Here is a 14,624-nt window from a genome sequence, read left to right on the forward strand (position 1 = left end):
CAATGAGTTAATGAACAAAGGGAGTCGATGCATTCTCCCAAGTTAATGGCATTGTAATGGCATACTTTGCAATGTAGTTGGTATGATAATACCAATAGTGTATGACCGATGTGTATCATGGTTTAATGAATGGGAATGTTTAAATCTTTTAATTGGGCTTAAAGAGGGATATGTAGCTAGGCCATGAAAGTGGAGGTCCAGAGGAACCAATATTGGAAACCACATTTGTCGGCGTGGGGGTCTAAATGGTCGGGGGTTTGAGTTACCCTTGCTTTATGACCAAGTGTTCGAGTCACCCTTGATGTATGGCTGGGTGTTTAAGTCACCCTTGGTGCATATGCATATATGATTATTCTCTGGTTTGTGTGGATAATATAAACTGGGCCCTTTTAGCTGTAGAAATTGAGCCCATATAACCCGTGGGTGCCTTTTTACAAAGGTTAAGCTACGCAGCCCAAGCTAATGTTTTACTTTTATGTTAATTTTTCTCCCTATCCTAGTATACTATATATATATATATATATATATATATATATATATATATATATATATATGTTTGTACAATGTGTTCATAAGGATTTTGCTATTTTTTGGACTTGGCATTATTTTATTCCTTCCCTGAGTTATATGCTAGTGCTTACCCCACTAATCATCTCTGGATACTGTATCTCCATATGATGTAAGAACCAGAGACACTTCTACTTTTTCTACGTAGTGATAGGATTTTTGGTTGTCAACAGTCATTTTGTTTAGTTTATGTCAGAAGGGATATTATTTTGAAGTCTTGTTTAGTTTATGTCTTAGACTATTTTTGTTGGATTTTTTTGGCTATCGCTAGTGGCATGTCCCGACTTAGATTAGTTTGGTTTGTTTAGAGGCTTTGTGGATTACTGTGGATTAAGATGTTAGCTGAATTCCTCAAACTTTTCTTACTGTTAATTATTCTATCTTGTTATATGTTTGAAGTTTATCCACTGCCAGCATAGTGTGTTCTGTTTGACTAGGCAAAGGAGGTGATATTTTTTCCTCGTCGGACTTGAGATACCCATCATGGCTAGGCCCTAGTTTGGGTTATGACAAGTTTGGTATCAGAGCCCGAGGTTCATGGTCAATTAGGTGTCCTCAAAGATGTGTCAAGTAAAGTCTATTTTATAGGTGTGTAGCGCACCATACATTTAACGGAGAGGCTATGAGTCATTTTGGAATGTTTCCCTTTCTTGTGTTCTACTTTCGGGCTGTAGAGTCTAGGATGTTGAAATCTCCCTAATTCCTATTTATTTGCATTTCAGATTATGCCTCCCAAAAGATCTGATGCTCATGGAAACTCTTCTGTCCTACCTGAGGACAACATAGATAGAACTCATCCTGTTTATGGAGTATAGATCTGATCTAGGGTCCACTACTTCTGATTGCCCCTGTAGAGTTCTATCTGTCCCTACTAGTCCTCTTTGGGCTCCTTAGGATAATGATACTCGTGCCCTAATACTTGGGGTGATGTGTCTAATGCTGAGTTTTGTAAGTCGATTCATTTGCTTACTCAGTTGGTGGCCTCCTAGACATGTTAGTCTGAGTATGTTTCTCCTATGTCTCCTTCTTTTGAGGCAACAAGGGTTGGACAATTTATGAGGTTGAGTCCTCTAACTTTCACACATTCCAACATTGAGAAGGATCCTTAAGGATTTATTGTTGATATGGAAAAAATATTGAGTGATGCATGCTTCTGATTTTAAGGGTATGGAGTTCATTGTATATTAGTTGAAGAACGTGGTATATCAGTGGTATGGGAGTGAGAGTAGTTGAGAGGGGATGATGCTGAGCCAATATTATGGGATGAGTTTTTTGGTGCTTTTCTTGATTGCATCTTTCCTCAAGAGTTGAGGAGGTAAAGGCTGAGGAGTTTGTAAATTTGAAGCAAGGAAGAAAGATTGTGAAAGAGTATGCCTTGATGTTTCATCAGTTATCTTGTATGCCTTGATGTTTCATCAGTTATCTTGTTATGCTATGAAGTTGTTGCCTTCTATTAGGGCTAAAATATGGAAGTTCGCTTCAGGTTTATCTCGGGACTTGTGTTGGAGTGAAAGTCTGCCTTATTGAATAAGAAGATGGACATCTCTAGGCTTGTAGTATAGATGTAATAAGTTGAGGAGGAAAAATAGAAACAAGTCAAAATAAGGGAAAGACAGAGTAAGAAATTCAGGTATTCTAAGTTGGGTGAATGATGTTGGGTGTATTTATGCATTTTAGTATTACTATTCTAGTCTTTTTAGCCTTGTTTTGAGGATGATTCATATTCTATTTGGGTTGAGAATGAGATAAACTTGCATCGAAGTGTCAAAGGACGTGATTATAGTGTTCAAAGTGAATAAGTATGTACTTAAATGAGTCATTTAGAATTCAATCAAGGAAACTAGTGTTACTAGCTTGAGCTAGGTGCTTATCTAGTCTATCCCGTTGGATTCTATTGTGTTTAAAGGGTTCTAAATGATTTTAATGTGTAATTATGATAGGAATAACTTGTTGGTAATGTGAAAAGTTCAATTTGATTAAGTTAAGAGTCGGAACATAAAGTTGAAGATCATTGCGAATTAGCCTAGTCTTAGCTTGTGTTTTTGATTCATCATCGAGGATATTGTGTTGTTTAAATCTCTAATTTTTGGTGTGTAATTATGTAGGAAGCTTTGTGAGCTGAATAGGGTGATAAAATGATGATAAAAAGGCTGGGAATCCATGGGAAATACACCATAATACAAGGGACAAAAGGTGTGACGAAAAACACTTAACCAAAATCGTGGAAGAAACATCCAGTGTGATGAGACGATGAGCCCGCGATGCCCTAGATGGAGTGGTGATCTACAGCAGTCTCAAACCTAGCTAGAACTGTGTTCTACAATAGGCTTAGCCCCATTTAGAGCAGTAAAATACCTAGGGCGGCGCCCCCTCTACTCCCATGCTCTCAAATTATTGGAATCCTTGTCCTACACGTCTTTGGTTTAGCCTTGTGCTATAAATACATCATTGTACATATTTTTAATTATCTTTGGACGTCTTGGAACATCAAGGACCTGCTACTACATGTTTTATTAGGTTTTAAAATATTTCTTAACTTTCTTTTAGATTATATTATGTATTCAAGATTTTGGATCAGGATTATGACTATGAGTGGCTAGAAACCTCCTTTCCGGGGTTAAGCTAAGAACATGAGTACTATTGTTTTGAATTAAGTTTGTTTAATTTTGCTTATCATTATTGGTTGTGTGTTCATCTTTGATGGATTGATCACCCAAAAAATAAATCAGTTGTCTACCTTTTGATCTTGGGAGAGGGAATAGGGAGATAGAACTTGGAGATGAACAAAATATGGCTTGTATTATTTTATGAAATAAGGAATTCAAATTAGCGTCTAGGACAGGGATGTACTTTGATGCCTTACTTGATTCAAACATAGGATGAAAGCTTAAAGAACTTAATTGGACTATTACATCCCCGCTCAACGTTGTAGTTGTAGTATTCATGTTAGGTAAACGGTTAGAGGTCGGGATACCATTATCATCCAATTAATCCTACGAATCAACAACTACGATAAGCAAGTTAACAAATGAAGTTCAGTAACATAGTATGATTTTTCAAAGTGCTTTAACCCTGGGCTTTACTCGATTGATTGTTTCAAGACTTTTACTTTATTCATTGTTACTTTAGTTTAAGTTACAATTTCCAAAATCTTTTTTTTGTTAATCTTGCATTATATTAATCGAAACTGTGAACTAGAATTGAGTCGTTGTTGAAGCATGTCACTGTGGGGTCGATATTTGGCTTTCTTAAAGGCCACTTTACTACTTGATAGACCATGTACACTTGCATGTGTGCTTAGGCATTGTCAAGTTTTTGGCGCTGTTGCTGGAGACTTGCAATTTGGAAACCATTTTATTTTTAGTTCTACTTTTAGATTTCTTTGGTGTTTTTTATGCTTAGTCTTGGTTCTATTTTTGCAGGAAATAGGTTTACAAAGTAGTAAGCTGGCAAAGAATTAGTACTGGGTTGAACCAAGTTCCAAACCTGAGCAACTTTTCCATTAATGAATAAGATAAGCAATCCTTCTCCCCTGTATTCCTTAAATCATAGAAGATCAAGAGAATCTTGCCATCATGGCTGAATAACAAGCAGCCCGTAAGATAGTCAGAGAAGTGGCAATCCCACTTCCAACCAATTTGACCTCCCTATTTCAAAAGTCGATGATTGGAGGAAATTTTGAGTTCATACAAAAAAAGGTACAACTTTTGATTAGCAGTGGAAAGCTCACAGGGCTTTCACATAAAGATCCATAGGTCCACTTGTGAAATTTTTTGGAAATCAGTGACACATTCATTCCCACGAGAGTGAATGCATACTATGTGAGGTTGACGTTGTTTCCCTTTTCACTAATTAGGGAAGAAAAAAGGTGGTTGAATGTAAAACCAGCAAATTCAATCACATCATGGGATGACATAGCTAGAAAATTTCTTATTCGGTTCTTCCCATATGGAAAGACTGGGAGACTTCACAGTGAGATAGTGAGCTTTATACAAAATCCAGACAAAAATCTTTATCATGCTTGGGAGCGCTTCAAAGCACTTATACATATCTGCACCATTAACAGTCCAACAAGGTATTTGCTCATACTTTTGTAGAGCCTCTTGACCACAATACTAAAATATTGTTAGGCTCAGCTGTAGGTGGTCAAGATTTTGAGATGAATTATGATGAGATGTATACTTTGTTGAACTGCATATCTCAAGAAAATCCAGAATGGCATTAAGATTCAAGGAGTGCTACAAAAAGAATTGTAGGTGTATTAGAGCTTGATTAATTCACTGCCATATATGCTCAAATCACTGCCTTGATAAATAAAATAAGTATTCTGATGTTGGGATTAGCATAACCTACAGCCATAGTCAATGCTCTCTAATAAGCTGCAGGTTGGTGTGAAGTTTTCGAGAATAGTAGCCATTCTGCAGCCATGTGTGCTTCAAATTTGGAGTCGATAATTTATGTAGGCAATTCTCAAAGGCCAAATTATGGTAATTACCACAACATGAAGTGGCAGAACTAGACATTGGATCAATAATGGAATGCCTAGCCACAACAATTTAAGCAACAACATGCTTAGAAAAACCAACCAAATAGCAACCTGGAAGAATTGATAAAACAATTTCTAGCTGGTCAAGCATAAATTGCTACAGATATGAAAAGTAACGGCAGAAATTAAAAATCAGCTAGCTTCCATAAGAATTTTAGAGTTGCAGTTGGGGCAGTTAGAATAGACACTGAATAGCAAGCCTCAAGGTGGTTTTCCAAGAGATAGAGAAAATCTAAAACAAGTTATGACAATCACTTTGAGGAGTGGTAAAACGCTTCATGGAGAACCTCCCAAGGCAACTAAGGAGGTAAATACAAATTTGAATCCACAACAGGTATCTAAATTTTTTTTGAAAATTCGAGAAAGTCTAAGTACTCAAAAAAAAGTTACTGATACACAGAAGAATAAGATGTCGCCGCTTTCTTTCCCTCAGAGGCAAAGAAAAGTGAACGAGTATGCAATGTTTAAAAAGTTCTTTGACACATTCAGAGAGTTTCACATTAACTTATATTTGTTAGATATTTTACAAGGTATGCCCAAGTATGCTAAGTACTTGAGGGATGTAGTTGCTAATAAGGTAAAACTGAAGGATATAGAAGTGATAGCACTCACTGAAGAGTGTAGTTTTGTGGTTGCTCAAAAGATGCTAAAAAACCTTAAGGACCCAAGAAAGTTTACTCACCCCATTCAGATTGGCAACAACAATATGATGCAAGAACTTAGTGATTTAGGGTCAAGTGTCAACTTGATGCCCCTATCTTTGTTAAACAATTTGGGTTTGGGGAAACCTAGACCGAGCTCTATACTATTACAGCTAGAAAATGGGACCAAATCCTATTTCAAAGGAGTAAGAGAGGATGTCCTCATAAAGGTTGGCTAATTTATTATTCCTGCTGCCTTTATTATGTTAGATTTTCAGGCAAATAAATAGGTACCAATAATCTTCGGGCATCCATTCTTAGAAATGGGAGAAATATTGATTGATGTAAGAGAGGGTATGCTAAAATGAGGTTGGAGAATGAACAGAAGGTATTTAAAGTTTATGAGCCGCTTAACACACTGTCTCGCTATAAAGACTTATGTATGATCTTTTTAATTAAAAAGGCTGAGTGTGGGGTGGTTAATCCATCAAGGGCTTCTTTAGACACCCTCATTGAGTAACCCAAGACTCCAATATTGCAACCTGGCATGATGGAAATTAATGGGCCTGAAAACATTAAAGATTTAAAATCAGGTACCCTTGAGAGTTCACAGCCAAGAGGGGTGAAAAGAATAAGAAGATGGAGACCAAGTGTGAAAAAGAGAAGAAAAGAGAACGTCTAAGCCTTATGTTGGGTTGTGCCATGACACTAAATCAGACCCTGCTTGGGAGGCAACCCAAGTTAAGTAGGTATGTTCTATTTTTAGTTTTTAGTTTTTATTTCATGTAGTTTTTGGTTTTAATTGAGTCGCAGGTAGATGGAAATTCTGAGTAATGGAAACCTGAGCTAAGGAGCATGACAAAGACTGAGTGTGGGGTCCTACTAACCTCATTTATGTGTAAAGATGCTACTAGTTAGGCCTAGAGGCCTCAGGAAGTATTTATATCTCTTACTTTTAAGTTCAGTTTAGGGACAAAGTAGATTTTTAAGTGTGGGGTAGGGAAATTCCCAATTTTAGGCTCAATTTAAATTTTTTTCTTTAGGAATAAAGAAGATATTCTTGTTGGTGCTATTTTTTATTTCATGGTGCAAGTGTTTTATTTGTTAAGATCATGTTGATTTGTGAGAATTACTACCTGTGAGACTCTTAGACTCATGTTTGTGACTCTTGTTTATGTGTCTTAAAATTTGAATTCATGCTATTGTTGGTTGAGAGTCAATGATGATCCTATGTTCTTGTGTGATGTGAATTTTTGTGTATTCCTTGTTGCATGTGATATCTAGAACTTGCCCATGTGTGTACAAAGCAAAATAAAGAGTGTGGGTTTAGGAGATGATATAGGCATTTCTTTGATAGCCTTATTTTATACCTTCTTTTTGACCTACCTTTGTGCATAATCCTAGTAAACACTGTTGAGCCTGTAGCTTTTTCTTTGGCAGCCTCATGTGTAGCTTAATCCCTTCTTTTATAGACCATAATTTGATCCAAAGATCCTAGGCACTTTAATGAAAAATCAATTGAGTTATGAGTATGAAATTGAAGAAGAAAAAGGTTACATTGAAGCCCCTAAAGTGATAGTTATTGGTGTTTAGAAAGAATTGTAATGTGTGGTTGGGAGTTGAGTAATGAAATGAACAAATTAAAATTTAAATTAAATTAGTTGTACATAGAATACTCCTACCATAGTGTTGAGAATGAGCTTAATAAGATGGGGAAGAAAACCAAAAAATGAGGTAGACAAAAATGGTGTAATGTGGTTGTTGGAGATTGGTTTTAATTGTAAAAAGTGGTACATTAAAGCACTTAGGGAAGATAGTCACTATTATTGTTTAGAATAGTTCCTACCCGTCTCGTAGCCTACATTACAACCCGTAAAAGACCTAATTGATCCTAAGTTCATCATTCTGATATTAGCAGAGCACTACATTAAGGGAAAGCCTATGGTTCATTGTATGTAACTTGTGAATTCCTTGTGAAAGTGAGCATATTTTAATTCTTGTACCCATCATGTTATAAATTGCTTAATTGTGAGTGATTATGGGTAACTCTCATATTGTTAGGGGCACATAATTGATGAATGTAGGTTATTTGTATGATGTCCTTGATTTGGGAAATATGTATGAGTTTTCCACTTAGGTGAGTCAATTTTTGAGGCTAGGATGTTTCGGAGTAGTGTTCATGAGCTTTCAATTGTGTAACTAACATGTTTAGTGAAGAAACTTGCATTCTGTATAGTCATTATAATACTAGCCAGAGTGTCTTGATTGTAGTAGGAGTGTAGAGTTTCTTTAGTTGATGATTGATGATGCTTATTGTTAAGAGTTGTTCAAGGATGAACAAGACTGTAAGTGTGGGGTGGTGATGTTGGGTGTATTTATGCATTCTAGTGTCACTATTCTAGTCTTTTTAGCCTTGTTTTGAGGATGATTCATATGCTATTTGGGTTTATAATGATATAAATGTGCATCTAAGTATTAAAGGAAGTGATTATAAAGTTCAAAGTGAATTACAAACAACATTTTACTTAAATGTGTCATTTAGATTTCAATCGAGGAAACTAGTGTTACTAGCTTGAGCTAGGTCCTTGTCTAGTCTATCTCGTTGGATTCTATTGTATTTAAAGGGTTAAAAATGGTTTTAATGTGTAATTATGAGTGGAATAACTTGTTGGTAATGTGCAAGGTTCAATTTTATTAAGTTAAGAGTCGGAATATAAAGTTGAAGATCATTGGGAATTAGCCTAGTCTTAGCTTGTGTTTTTGATTCATCGTCGAGGATATTGTGTTGTTTAAATCTCTAATTTGTGGTGTGTGATTATGTAGGAATCTTTGTGAGCTGAATAGGGTGATATAATGCTGATAGAAAGGCTGGAAATTCATGGGAAATACACCACAATACAAGGGACAAAAGGTGGGATGATCAGCACTTAACCAAAATTGTGAAAGCAACTTCTAGTGTGATGAGGGGATGAGCCCGTGATGCCATATCTGGAGTGGTGCTCTACAGAAAGCTCAGCACTATCTGGAGCTGTGCTCTACAATAGGCTTATCCCTATCTTGAGCAGTGCAATACCCAGGGCGGCGCCCCCTCTACTCCTATGCTCTCAAATTGTTGGAATTCTTGTCCCACACGACTTTGGCTTACCCTTGTGCTATAAATACATCATTGTACACATTTTTAATTATCTTTGGACATCTTGGAACATCAAGTAGTTTCAACTACATGTTTTATTAGGTTTTACATTTTTCCTTTGGCTTTCTTTTAGATTATATCATGTATTCAAGCTTTTGGATCATAATTATGACTATGAGTGGCTAGAAACCTCCTTTCTGGGGTTAAGTCCAAGAACATGAGTACTATTATTTTGAATTAAGTTTGTTTAATTTTTTTTTATCATTATTGGTTATGTGTTCATCTTTCATTTACCTATTTAATGGATTGATCACCCGAAAAATATATGAATTGTCTACCTTTTGATCTCTGGAGAGGGAATAGGGAGATAGAACATAGAGATGAATAAAGTATGATTTTTATTATTTTATGAAATAAGGAATTCAAATTAGCGTCTAGGACAGGGATGTACTTAGTTGCCTTACTTGATTCAAATGTAGGACGAAAGCTTAAAGAACTTAATTGGACTATTACATCCTCACTCAACGATGTAGTTGTAATGTTCAAGTTAGGTAAACGATCAGAGGTCGGGAGACCATGATCTTGTAATTAACCCTACGAATCAACAACCAAGATAAGCAAGTTAAAGAATGATGTTCAATAACATAGTATGATTTTTCAAAGTTCTTTAACCCTAGGCTTTACTCCATTGATTATTTCAATACTTTAGGCGTTGTTACTCTATTTTGAATTACAATTTTCAAACTCTCTTTTTGGTTACTCTTGCACTAAATTAATCTAAACTATGATCTAGAATTGAATCATTGTTGAACCAAGTCCTTGTGGGATCGAAACTTGGCTTTCTTAAAGGCCGCTTTACTACTTGATAGACCACGTGCACTTGCGTGTGTGCTTGGGCACTGTCAAGTTTTTGGCGCCATTGCCGGAGACTTGTAATTTGGCAACTGTTTTATTTTTAGTTCTACTTTTAGATTTTCTTGGTGTTTTTTATGCTTAGTCTTGGTTCCTTTTTTGTAGGAAATAGGTTTACAAAGTAGTAAGATGGCAAGGGATTAGAACTTGGTTGAACCAAGTTTCATACCTGAGCAACTTTTCCATCAATGAAGGAGAAAAGAAATCCTTCTCCCCTGTATTCCTCAAATCACAGAAGACCAAGAGAATCCTTCCATCATAGATAATGAACATGTAGCTCATAGGACAGTCAGAGACGTGGCAATCCCATTTCTAACCAATTTGACCTCACTATTTCAGAAGTCGACGGCTGAAGGCAATTTTGAGCTCAAACAGAATACGGTACAACTTCTGATTAGCAGTGGATAGTTCACAAGGCTTTCACATGAAGATCCACAGGTCCACTCGTGAAATTTTCTGATTCATTCCCATGGGGTTAAATGTAGACTATGTAAGGATGATGTTGTTCCCCTTTTCACTGATTGGGGAAGCAAAAAAGTAGTTGAATGTGGAACCAGCAAATTCAATCACATCATGGGATGACATGGCCAGAAAATTCCTTATTCCGTCCTTCCCATATAGCAAGACTGGGAAACTTCACAGTGAGATATTGTTCTTCAAATAGAATCCAAACAAAAATCTTTATCATGCTTGGGAGCACTTTAAAGTACTCCTACAGGACTGTCCACACCATCAATAGTCCAATGAGGTACTTCCTCATACTTTTGTAGTGGCTCTTGACCATAATACAAAAATATTATTAGATTTAGATGTAGGTGATCAAGCTCTTGAGATGACTTATGATGAGTTGTACATTTTATTGAACTGTATATCTCAAAGAAATCCAGAATGGCATTCAGATTTAAGGAGCGCTACAAAAATAATTGCAGGTGTATTAGAGATTGATCAATTCATTGCAATATCTACTCAGATCTCTGCCTTGCAAAATCAAATAAGTAGTCTAAAGTTGGGAGTAGCATAATCAGTGGACATAGTCAATGTACTCTAACAAGCTTTAAGTTGGTGTGAAGTTTGCGGGAATAGTGGCCATTCTGCGTCCATGTGTGCTTTAAATCTGGAGTCAGTAATGTATGTAGGAAATGCTCAAAGGCCAAATTATGGTAATGCCTACAACATGAAGTGGTAGACCCATACACTAAATCAATAATGAAACGCCCAGCCGAAGCAATTTCAATAACAACAGGCTCAACAAAATCAACCAAATAGCAACCTGGAAGAATTGATGAAACAAATTCTAGCTGGTCAAGCACAAATTGCTATAGATATGAAAAGTAACCAGGCAGAAATAAAAAATCAGCAAGTTACCACAAGAAGTTTAGAGTTTTAGTTGGGGGTAGTTACAATAGACACTGAATGCTAGGCCTCAAGGTGGTTTACCAGGAGATACAAAAAATCTAAAATAAGTTATGGCAATCACTTTGAGGAGTGGTAAAGAGATTCATAGAGAACCTCCCAAGGCAACTATGAAGGTAGATTCAGATTTGACTCCCCAATAGGTATCTGAAAAGGTTACTTAAAATTCAAGGTAGTCTATGTACTCAAAAACAAAATTTGCTGAAACAGAGAAGAAGTAGATGCCACCACTTTCTTTCCCTTATAGGCAAAGAAAATTAAAGGAGGATGCAATGTTTAAAAAGATCTTTGACACGTTCAGATAGCTTCACATTAACTTACCTTTGTTAGATATTTTGTTGGGTATGCCCAAGTACGCTAAGTACTTGAGGGATGTATTTGCTAATAAGGTAAAAATGAAGGATATATAAGCGATAACACTCCTGAGAAGTATAGTTTTATGGTTACTCAAAAGATGCTGAAAAATCTTAAGGACCCAAGGAAGTTTACTCTCCCCATTCAAATTGGCAAAAAAATGTGGTACAGGTACTTAGTGATTTAGGGGCAAGTGTCAACTTGATGCCCCTATCTTTGTTTATCAATTTGTGTTTGGGGAAACCTAGATCGAGCTCTATACTACTGTAGTTGGAAAATGGGACCGTAGCCCATCTCGAAGGAGTGATAGAGGATGTCCTCATAAAGGTTGCTAAATTTATTATTCCTGCTGACTTTATTATGTTAGATTTTTAGGTAGACGAACTATAACCTATCATCTTTAGGCGTTCATTCTTAGAAATGGGAGGAGCATTGATTGATGTAAGAGAGGTTACGCTAAAAGTAAGGTTAGAGGATGAAGAGGCGGTATTTAAAGTTTATTAGCCACTTAACACACTGTCCCACTATAAAGACTTATGCATGATCTCTGTAATTGAAGGGGATGAGTATGGGGTGGTTGATCCATCAAAGGCCTCTTTGGACACCCTCATTGAGCAACCCAAGTCTTCAATACCGCAACCTGAAATGATGGAAATTGATGAGCCTGAAAAGCTAAAGTTGATAAATCAGGTACCCTTGAGAGTTCACAGCCAAGAGGGGTGAAAAGAATAAGAAAATAGATACCAAGTATGAGAAAGAGAAAAAAAGAGAATGGTTAAGCAGTAAGCTGGGTCATGCCATGACACTGAATCAGGCGCTGCTTAGGAGGTAACCCAAGTTAAGTAGGTGTATTTTATTTTCAGTTTTTAGTTTATTTCACGTAGTTTTTGTTTTTGATTGAGACACAGGTTGATGGAAAGTTTGAGTACCGAAACCCTGAGATAAGGAGCATGGCAAAGACTGAGTGTGGGGTCCTATAGACTTCTTTATGTGTAAAAATATTGCTAGCTAGGCCTAGAGGCCTCAGGGAGTATTTCTATTTCTTCCTTTTAAGTTCACTTTGGGGACAAAGTATATTTTTAAGTGTGGGGTGGGAAAATTCCTAATTTTGGACTTAATTTAAATTTTTTTGTTTAGAAATAAAAAAGATATTCTTGTTGGTGCTATTTTTGATTGCATAGTGGAAGTGTTTTGTTTGTGAAGAGTATATTGATTTGTATAAATTACTAATTGTGAGACTCTTAGTATCATGTTTGTGACTCTTGTTTATGTGGCTTAAAATTTGAATTCATGTTATTGTTGGTTGAGAGTCTATGATGATCTTATGTGAGTCAAGCATGTTCCATGTGTGATGTGAGTTTTTGTGTATTCCTTGTTACTTGTGATGTCTAGAACTTGCTTGGTGTGTGTGCAAAGAAAAATAAAAAGTGTGGGTTTAGGACATGATATAGGCATTTCTTTGATAGCCTTGTTTTATACCTTCTTTTTGACCTACCTTTGTGCATAATCCTAGTAAATCCTGTTGAACCTTTAGCAACCTTATGTGTATCTTAATCCCTTCTTTGATAGACCATAATTTGATATAAAGCTCCTAGGATCTTTAATGAAAAATTAATTGAGTTAGGAGTATGAAATTGAATAAGAAAAAGGTGACATTGAATCCCCTAAAGTGATAGTTATATATGTTCAAAAAGAATTGAAATGTGTGGTTGGAGTGTTGTACCAAAAAGAACAAAAAAGTTCTAATTAAATGAGTTGTGCATAGAATACTCATACCATAGTGTTGAGGATGAGCTTAATAAGATGGGGTGGAAAACAAAAGAATGAGGTAGAAAAAAATGGTGTAATATGGTTGTTGGAGATTGGTTTTAATTGTAAAAAGTGGTAAATTAAAGCGCTTAGGGAAGATAATCACTATTATTGTCTAGAATAGTTCCTACCCGTCCCTTAGCCTATGTTACAACTTGTAAATGACCTAATTGATCCTAAGTTCATCATTCTTATATTAGTGGAGCACTACACTAAAGGCAAGCCTATGGTTCATTGTGTGTAACCTGTGAATTCCTTTTTAGAGTGAGCGTAATTTGATTTTTGTACCCATCATGTTATAAATTACTTAATTGTGAGTGATTATGGGTAACTCATATGTTTTGAGGGGCACATATTTGATGAATATGAGTGATTTGTATGATGTCCTTGATTTAGGAAATATGCATGAGTTTTCCACTTTGGTGAGTCAATTCTTCAGGCTAGGATGTTTCGGAGTAGTGTTCATGAGCTTTCAATTGTGTAAATAATATGTTTAGTGAAGAAACTTGCATTTTGTGTAGTCATTATAGTACTAGCTTGAGTATCTTTCATGTAGTAGAAGTTTAGAGTCTCCTTAGTTGATGATGCTTATAGTTAAGAGTTGTTCGAGGACGAACAAGGCTTTAAGTGTGGGTTGGTGATATTGGGTGTATTTATGCATTCTAGTGTCACTATCTAGTCTTTTTAGCCTTGTTTTGAAGATGATTCGTATGCTATATTGGTTAATAATGAGATAATGTGAATATAAGTGTCAAAGAACGTGATTACAATGTTCAAAGTGAATTCCAAATAAGATTGTACTTAAATGAGTCATTTAGAGTTCAATCAAGGAAACTAGTGTTACTAGCTTGAGCTAGGTGCTTGTCTAGTCGATCTCATTGGATTCTATTTTGTTTAAAGGGTTCCAAATGGGTTTAATATGTAATTATGAGTGGAATAGCTTGTTGGTAATGTGCAAGGTTCAATTTGATTAAGTTAAGTTTTGAAACATAAAGTTGAAGATCATTATGAATTAGCCAAGTCTTACCTTGTGTTCTTGATTAATGGTCGAGGATGTTGTGTTGTTTAAATCTCTAATTCATGGTTTGTAATTATGTAGGAAGCTTTGTGATATGAATAAGGTGATAAAATGATGATATAAAGGATGGAAATCCATGGGAAATACACCACAATACTAAGGACAAAAGGTTGGACAATCAACACTTAACCAAAATAATGGAAGCAACTTCCAGTGTGATGAGGCGATGAC

The sequence above is a fragment of the Capsicum annuum genome, chromosome 10, assembly GCF_002878395.1.
Source record: "Capsicum annuum cultivar UCD-10X-F1 chromosome 10, UCD10Xv1.1, whole genome shotgun sequence".
Taxonomy (NCBI): Eukaryota; Viridiplantae; Streptophyta; class Magnoliopsida; order Solanales; family Solanaceae; genus Capsicum; species Capsicum annuum.